Below are 9,684 nucleotides of genomic sequence, written 5' to 3'. Positions count from 1 at the left end.
GCCCGGTCCTCCCCGCATTCCGCCCCCTGCCGACCGCCAGCACCCGGTCCTCCCCGCATTCCGCCCCCTGCTGAGTGGCTGCGCCACCTGCTGTAAGGCCGGCGTCTGTGCAATAGGCTTGCTGTGTAACTGGCTCTAGGCAAGAAATATTTTCTCTTTCCATTCTTCAGAACAACGTGCAGCGAGATTAGGTTTCGATTTGCTCTCAGAAAGAGTCAGCAGTGGGTTGAAGACAAATGTTGGAGTGATAGAATTAGTCGCAGTGCAGATGGTGTCTATTCGGCCCATACAGTCGATGTGGGCTCTTTAAATGAACACATTGTTCTGAGGAAGGGTCACTGGACCCGAAACGTTAACTCTGTTTTTTCCTTCACAGATGCTGCCAGACCGGCTGAGCTTTTCCAGCAACTTTGTTTTTGTTCCTGATTTACAGCATTTGCAGTTCCCCACTTGTTTGGATAAGTGTAGGTCTGACAACATTCAAAAAGCCTGGCTCTTATTGAGGACAAAGCAGACTACTTGCATCCATCCACAAGCATCCACTCCCTCCACCAGCATCAGCTACAATCAAATCATCAATCAAAATGTACCTTTTTAAATTATTTGTTGTGGGATGTTGGTGTCACTGGCTAGGTCAGCATTTATTGCCTGGAGAGCAACCTACAAACAAGCTGCTTTACCGAGTTCCCAAACCAAGTTTGGGAGGAAGGAAGTAATTTTGGTACAAGTCTCCTCCTAAATATTTTTCCATAAAATTATTCTAACATATTAAGATAAATCTCGCCCCCATTTTAATTCCTTTCTCATCCTCTTGGGAATTCAATATTTTGTTTTGCCAAGGTTGCTTGAGAGGTCTCAAGCCTGTCATTTTTCTACTGATGATGAATTACGAAATGACTGAATTGTGTTGGATTGAAATTTTAGAACAGAATCTGTGCTGTCTGAATGGAGCTGCTTGAAGTATGAACTCAGATTTACTATCTCACGTTTTAAAAGTCTTCACATAATCAGAATTATCCCCGAACTCTGCACACGGCTGAAAGTACAAAGCTAAAAGTATTAAAATAATATGTTATTGAATGACTGCCAGTAGAATATGCAAATTTTACCACCAGCATGATATTCTTTCTAATTTAACATTTAGATTGACTCTCAGATTGGCTATATCAGCATTTGTTGCCCATTTTCAGCTGTCCTTAAGAAGATGAAGGTGAGCTTCAGTACACAGTGCTGTTTTGGAGGGAGTCCATAAGACCATTGGAAATAGAAATAGGAGTAAGCCATTCAGGCCCTTGAGCTTGCTCCACCATACAATAGGATCTGACGACATTCCTCATATCCACTTTCCTTCTCTTTCCCCATAATCCTTCATTCCTCTATTGATCAAGAATCTATCTATCTCAGCATTAAATATGGACAAGGAGTTCCAAAGACTCTCAACCGTCAGAGAAGAAATTCCTCTTTACCTCCGTTTTAAATTGATACCCTTTATTCTAAGACTATGCCCTCTTATGTTAGACTTTTCCACGAGGGAAAACATCCTCTCAGCATTTGTCCTGTTAAGCCCCTTAAGAATCCTATCTGTTTCAATGAGATCACCTCTCATTCTTCTACATGCCAGTGAGTAGAATCCCAACTTGATTAATCTTTGGTCATTAGACAATCCCTCCATACCAGGGATTATCCCAGTGATTCTTCTGTGAACTGCCGCCAATGAAATGATATCTTTCCTTAAATAGGGGGACCAAAACTACATAGAATACTTCAGATGTGATCTCACTAGCATCTTGTACAATTGTAGCAAGACTTTCCTACTGTTATATTCCAACCCCCTTGAAATAAGGGCCAACATTTCATAAGCTTTCCTGATTACCTGCAGCACCTGTGTGTTAGCATTCTGTGTTTCATGCACAAATATCCCCAAGTGCCTTTGTGTTACAGCTTTCTTCAGTTTCCCTCCATCTAAATTGTGATGATATTATGGCTTTAAGTGGTGTATTTTGTCCTGGTTTTTCTTTTGAAGAGAGGTTGAGACAGAGATACAAAGCAGCATGATCCAAGCCAATAAAGCAAACAGCTTGTGAGGCCTTGGGTTTTTTTAAAAGTTGGAACAATAGAAGCAGCCTGAATGGGTGGGATCAGGTTCCCACAGAACCAGGGTTTTAATTTAGCTTTCAGTAGTTAGGGTTTGGAAGTTGCTATACATCTCTCCCAGCTACCACAAAATGCTTGAGCTCACTCTCTGCCAAAATTTTCTCTTGATGTTCTTTTCTCCTGGACTGAAGAAATGTGGCATGTGAAACAATCTATTTTATTGAATTTGCCTTTACCAAGGTTATGTCTATTGGATGTTACTATATTGGAACAGTTGCTGTTTAGTAGTTAAAAAATCCATTATTCTGTTAAGTTTTCCAATAGAATTGGAGTTATACCATTTCCTGTTTTGTTTGTTTTTTAACTGTAGTGTAAAAATAAAGTGCTTAAAGTCGAATAGTGTAACCAATCGAATTAGTTCTGTGTTCCATACTTGCCTTTAAATAGGATAAAAGTTAGGGTCTAGGCTATCTCGTGGATATATCTGAAGGGGGTTTGGTCTGGTCAAAATAATATTCTGTTCTTTTGTTCTCCATTCCAAAATGAACAACTTTACATTTTTGCATATTATATTCCATAATCCAACATTTTGCCCATTTAGCTAATCTATCAATATCTCTCTGTGAATTGTTGTATTCCTCTCATGATCTGCCTTTCCACCTGTTTTAGTGTCGTCTGCAAATTTGCCTACATTCTCTTCCTTCCTCCAAGTCACTAATTTATATTGTAAACAGTTGTGGTCCCAGCACTGATCCCCGTGAAACCCCACACATCATGGGTCATCATCCTGAAAAAGAACACTTATTCTCACTCACTTTTTACTGCCCAGGAGCCAATTGTCTATCCATACCAGTATACTACCCTAACACCATAGGCTCGTATGGCTTAACATTTTGTGAGATATCTTGTTGAAGTCCAAATGCAACACATCTACTCTATCCACCTGGTTGAGTCTTCCTCAAAAAACTAATAAATGAGTCAGGCATACTTTTCCTTTTGTTAAGCCACGCTGACTCTGTTTGATTAGTTTATGATTTTCCAAATATTCTGTTATGACTTCCTTAATTGATTCCAATACCTTTCCAACAATAGATATTAGGCCAATCGGCCTATAGTCACCCTACTTTTGCCTCCCTCCCTTTTTGAATAGGTGTGTCACCCTCGCATTTTCCAATCCCCTGGTAATTCTCCAGAATCCAACAATAAGATCAAAATCAGGATGGTGTATGTCTTGGAGGGGAAATTGCAGGTGGTGGATCTGCTATGGGCTGGTAAAGAGCTTGGAAGGTGCCATCAAAGAAGTCTGTGTTGCTGCAATGCACCTTGCGTATGCTATACACTACAGTGCATTAGCAAGAGAGGAACTGAATGTTTAGTTGGTTGATGGGGGATCAAGTAAGCAGACTGGTTGTCCAAAATGATTTGAGCTTCTTTTGTGTGTTTGTAGATGCACCCATCAAGAAGGTGGAGAGTATTCCATCACACACCTGACTTCATGACTTATAGATGCTTTAGGGATTCAGGAGGTGGGATACTCACCCTGGAATTCCCAGCCTCTGGATTCTCTTGTAGTCACAGTATTTATATGGTTAGTTCAGTTCAGTTTCTGGTCTGCAAGCTGTTAGTAACGGGCAGTTCAGTAATTGTTGTGACAACAGAGGAACCTTGAAGTACTTACAGACACATTGAACTTTTAATTGATATTTTTGAAATAAAAGGATGTACGACCGAAAGATGACTGTGGATATAATTTCAGTGGCAGTCTAGAGAAGGGCAGATTCCCTGGAATATCAGACCTAATGAAGTGTCAAGGAAGCTTCAAAGAGATGGATTTAAAAGAGTAAAATGACAAACTGAACTGTGATCTCCTGGGATTTATCTCAGATGGTGAACATGATGAGAGAAAAGATTGTGGTCTGAGTAAGAGGCATGTTTTGTGTCTTTTCCTTTTAAGAATACATGAGGATAGGAGTTAAAAGCCAGTTCAACTATGGGCTGTGTGTGCTAGTGAATGAAAGTATCCTAGTAGGCTGAGGTGCTCTGGTGTTCCAGTGGACTGAGCTACTCATAGAGTCATAGTGCCATACAACTCAAGAACCTTCAGTCTGACCAGTCCATGTTGACCATAATCCCAAACTAAACTAGTCCCACCTGCCTGCTCTTGGCCCATATCCCTCCAAACATTTCTTATTCATGTACTTATCCAAATGTCTTTTAAACATTGTAACTGTACCTGCATCCATCACTTCCTCTGGAAGTTTTTTCCACACATGAACCACATTCTGTGTAAAAAGAATTGCCCGTCATGTCTTTTTAAAATCTTTCCCCTCTCACCTTAAAAATATGCCCCTTAGTCTTGAAATCCTCACTCTATGGGTAAGACACCTGCCATGCACCTTATGTATGCCCCTCATGGATTTATAAATCTCTAAAGGTCACCCTTCAACCTCCTATGCTCCAGCTAAAAAAGTCCCAGCCTATCCAGCTTCTCCTTATAACTCAAACCCTCCATCTCTGTCAACATCCTGGTAAATATCTTCTGAACCCTCTCCAGGTTAATAATATCCTCCCTATAACGGCAATACAGTACTCCGGAAGAAGCCTCATCAATGTCCTGTACAACTCAACATGACGGCTCAACTCCTATACTCAAAGGTCTGAACAATGAAGGCAAGGTGTCTAACCACGGTGTCTATATGTGATGTAAACTTCAAAGAATTATGAACATGAACCCCTAGGTCTCTTTGTTTTACAACACTACCCAAGGTCCTACTTTTAATTGTATAAGTCAAGATGTGTATTAAGCTGAGATACTCATGTGTATTGGCCTGTGTTTGAGCGCTAGTATGCTAGGAAGATCACAGCTGAAGACCACACTCCTCCCCATTAATCACCCCTGTGATATAGGTAAAGGATGTTTTCACTCTGAGTATTTGAAGCTAGCTGGCCAGTCAAAAGGAATTCAACTAGCTTGCAGACCCAAGAATCCAAAATCAATTGCTTAACCATCAAAATCCATTTGCCACTCTTCATGAATGACCCAGAGACTGATTGATATATCTTTTAACATTTAACTTTTTTTGGACTCATTACTCATATCTAATCCAAATATATATGAGTTGCCTAATTGCTTATTCTCATGTTTAGCAATTAATAAACTCACTCTTTTGTGAACTCAGGAAAGCCTGGTTAGATTAACTCCTTTTAATACATTTGGTCTGGGAGAATGGTATCCATCACGGAAGGGGTCTTTTGTTAATTAACATTATTATGACCATTCAAGAGGACTGTGAATAAAGCAGTCCATCCCTACTCACACTGAAGCTTGACAATTTCGGGTATCCTATCTGAACCATCACAACACACCTCGGGTCTGGTCAGGACAGTAATGCAAGTGATTGGCACGGGAGGATGGTTAGACCCTTTCTTGTTGGAGATGATCATTACATGGCACTTGTGTGGCACAGATGTCACTTACTACTTATCAGCCCAAGTTTGAATGATGTCCAAGTCTTGGTGTAGATACGTAGACTGCTTTAACACTAAGAGGTTGAGAATAGTATTGAGAATTGTACAATTATAAGCAAACAGCCCCACTTTTGACTTTTGTGTTATTGATGAAGAAGCTGAAGAGAGTTGGACTTAGCACACCACACCAAGGAGTTCAAGGGCTCTTGTGGCACAGTGATAGCGCCCCCTACCTCTTAGATAGGAAGTACTAGTTCAAGTCCCACCCAGAAGTACAAAATAACATATCTGAACAGGTTGATAAACATCTATCCTGAGGAGCTCCTGCAATGACGTCCTGTGATTGAAATGATTAACAACCACAACAGTGTTACTTTGAGCTAAGTGTGACCTCAACCAGCAAAGTGTATTCCCATTGACTTCACCTTTTCCAGGCTGCTTGACCCTTTTAATGTCAACGGCAGTCAGTTTCACCTCACCTCATGACAGAATAGTAATGCGATTATAAGCCTTTTACGATATTGTAAATGGTGAGGTTTATGGACATCAGAGAGTCTGGACTGGATTATTACTTTAAAAGTACTGCTGGATATTAATCACAAAGCTTTCCCTCCTCACACAGTTTTGTAGGAGCACCATTTCCTGTTACAATGATCCATCAGTAACCTACACTTACCTTCAGCTAACAATGTTCTGAAATTGTGTTTTTTTTTTCCTCATAAAGTCAAACCGATCATCCTAGGAGTTAGACATTAAAGGATATGAGGAAAATTGGGTTAAAGATTAAATGGCATAATGGGTTGGAAGGGTGAATTGGCTACTTCTGTGTTCCAAGATAAAGCTGCTCTTTGTTAAGGCATCCTTAGGAGACTACAAATAAAATTATTGTTGGTAAATTAGCTTGAGACAGAATTAATTGTGAATTTCCAGTTTGAAATCAGAAGAAAATCAGCATACTATGTTTACCTTTCTTTCTCATTTCTATTAAACCCTTGAAGTTTTGGTGCTCATGTCCGAAGGGTGACATCTGAATTGTGATATGGTTGCTTTGAATATTTTTGGACAGATAACTTATGTATTTTTAAAGAATTAAGTAAAGTCTCCATGGGACCATGCAACATTCTGCTAGTGCTAACATTTAAATTTAGTGTGATATTTTGAGAAGATATCACATTTCCCAACCACTGCCACAACAAGAACTCATGTTTCAGTGATAGCAAGAACTGCAGATGCTGGAGTCAGAGATAACACGGAGTGGAGCTGGAGGAACACAGCAGGACTGACGGCATCAGAGGAGCATCATTTTCTGAAGAAGGGTCCAGACCCGAAAGATCAACTTTCCTGCTTCTCTGATGCTGCCTGTCCTGCTGTGGTTCCCGACCCGAAACATCAACCTTCCTGCTCCTCTGATGCTGCCTGTCCTGCTGTAGTTCCCGACCCGAAACATCAACCTTCCTGCTCCTCTGATGCTGCCTGGCCTGCTGTGTTCCTCTGGCTCCACTCTGTGTTATCTCATGGCTCAGTAACTTCTAGTCCAGATACATAAGAGAGCTCCCTCTGCTGTTGGCCAAACCAATGCCATAAAATTTTGGATTAAAACCTAAAACTCTGAAGGTAATTGGATTGCTGACTGCCGATTAACTCACTGTGCCACTCACTCTTCTATTCATTTCAAATGACAGTGAGCCACAAATTTAAAATAGCTGCATGACAAATTATTCAAATTTGTCTGTTGATACATAAGCTGTTGATAATTTTTATATATGCCCTTAATGCACGGAAATAGAATTTTTGGAACAGTGACCATAATCTTCTTGAAAGTGACAACAGGTGATTAGCAACAAGGCATAGGGAGGGTAAAATTGGCCTTAGACAATGTTGCAAAATGGACAATAGCCCCATCTAATTTATTTTTATCCACCCATGCAAAGAAGAAGAAAATTAGACAGGATTTAAAATGGACTGTGATTCTGTGCTCTCACCTGATTTGCACTACTGCCTAAAACATATTTCACCCTGGGAGATATTCAGAAGGCCCTCAAAGATCTTTTATATTAAAACAAAATAAGCAGCTGTAAAATCACATTTTGCTCTGATGTCATATTTTGTACTGCCGCTCTGCAGCAAATTAATTACGGCAAGACATCGGATTTGGAATTTTTCTCATTTGTAGGCAAAGCCTATACCCAGCTCACTTCTGAGTGTGTGGCTTGTGAATTTCTCAAGCTCTCGCGATAAATTTGGCATTCAGCAGCTTGTGGTTTGGGACGCCAGCTATGACCATAGCAAGCTATTAATGGATTTACTTTTTTTTAAATCTTCAACAATTGACATGCTGAACATGAAGGCAGAGTTACTGTGATGGTGGCAGTATCACCCACTATTCCCCCAGGTCATTCCTAAAACAAAAATGCCCTTCACAACAGGTGAGTTAATTCAGTGGGCAGTTTAATATAAAATGTATCCTGAAATATTTATCTTTCCGCCCACAAGCTAAAAGTGCTGTTATTGGCTAGAATTGGATCTTCCTGGAGTAAACCACCAAAAATAAACATTTTACTGCCCACCCTGAGGAAAACTGTGCCAATAGCGTCCTGGCTTTAAACATGGTATGGATTGATCTTTGGGCAGACAGAAATGAAACAGCCCTACGGTTTTCACACTCCTCAAAAGAAACACTAAAATTGCAGCCCACGAGAGATTATTTGATTCTCTGACATGTGTGGATTCATTGGTGTGAGTTTGATAGACTTTGAAAATAAATGGATATTTTGTGAGTTTGATCAGTGATGCTTCAGTGAAGGAAGCATGGTGCAAAGCATAAACTCAATACTGTACTGGACATGGTAACTGTATAGTATTCAGCTTCTGTTTTGTCTGGTGGCCTGCCAGGAGATATATTTCACCAATATGGGACTTGACCTGTTTGTCCCTTACCCCTTGATTCCAGTGCAGATTTTTCATAAACAAGGCAATGCTGTCTTTAAAATTGATACAAAAACTTACAAGGTGGCTCCCAGAAGTACATGATTGCTGTTGTTGATACAGTGCAGTCGAAAGCAGACAGGCATAGATTTAAGAGTCAATCACAAAAGGTCATTAAATAATTCGATGAATGCCAGGACTCTCTACTGAAACCTCAAAATATGCGAAGACTCAAAGGCTTCTGTAGTGTTGAACAGGAGATTGGAAGGATACTGCAGGGAATTTCAGGATAATTGACTTTGCTTTGTGGAACAATGATTTATCCAAGCTAACATCCAAAACCATTTTGTTTGATTTTGATTAAAAATTGGCTGACATAGTCACTCAGTGTGAAGAGATCTCTGGAGGATACGTGAAGACAGCTTTAACCACAGCACCAGCTGAACTAGCTGTGAACAGCATGTGAGAGTTGGGTTTTTCTCTCTATCACTCAGAATTGCAGAAAAATAATGTCCCCAGGAAGCCTCTCTGTTCTGCTGAGAAGGATTCCAGGCAGTTTTCAAGTCTCACAAACCTATGAAGAGAGGGATCATTTCCTTACTCTCTGCAATGGTTCTGTCTTTTGAATCCACTTACAAAATTAACCTCCAACTACTCAACTACAAAAGTCATTGCAGCTGCTGAATTCTGACTTCAAGTTTTCAATATCTTCCCTTTGGAAGGAGAATCTTCAAACGAGCTTTCAACAATCTTAGAGATTGATCTTGCTTTAATTTTTACACTTGCTTACCTTAAATCTTTGTATCTGTAATTTTTGTTCATAACGTCATCACTTTTTATCCTAAATAATTTTCAGTGATAGTTGAATAAGAAATTAACCTTTTATCTTGTTTGAAGCATACATTTATGCTGCTGATTTACTTTTAAATACATAGGCTTGAAAATTGAAAGGGGTCTAAATGAATGATACTCTTCATGGGCCACTTTGAGGACATACCTTTTGTTCGTGACAGACTTCCTCATTTGAAAAACACACTGGCCTCTGGTGCAAAAATATTGTTAACAACAACTTACATTGATGTAGCACCAGAATGTAGAAAAACATTCAAAAGTGCTTCACAGCAGTGAAATCAGACAAAAAAAATGGATTAGAGATAGTAGGAACTGCAGATGCTGGAGAATCCGAGACAACAAGGT

At 39.9% G+C, this 9,684-nt stretch overlaps 1 protein-coding gene across 2 annotated transcripts in view; it reads left to right on the top strand.

The window, feature by feature from the left end:
• The window catches only part of LOC109920222 (microtubule-associated serine/threonine-protein kinase 4-like), a 763,378-nt gene that overhangs the window by 289,762 nt on the left and 463,932 nt on the right, over nucleotides 1-9,684 (top strand). The gene's annotated exons all lie outside the window — the stretch shown is intronic.

Source organism: Rhincodon typus, chromosome 3, assembly GCF_021869965.1.
Source record: "Rhincodon typus isolate 14 chromosome 3, sRhiTyp1.1, whole genome shotgun sequence".
NCBI classification, from domain to species: domain Eukaryota; kingdom Metazoa; phylum Chordata; class Chondrichthyes; order Orectolobiformes; family Rhincodontidae; genus Rhincodon; species Rhincodon typus.
This window is presented reverse-complemented; position numbering and strand designations above follow the sequence as displayed.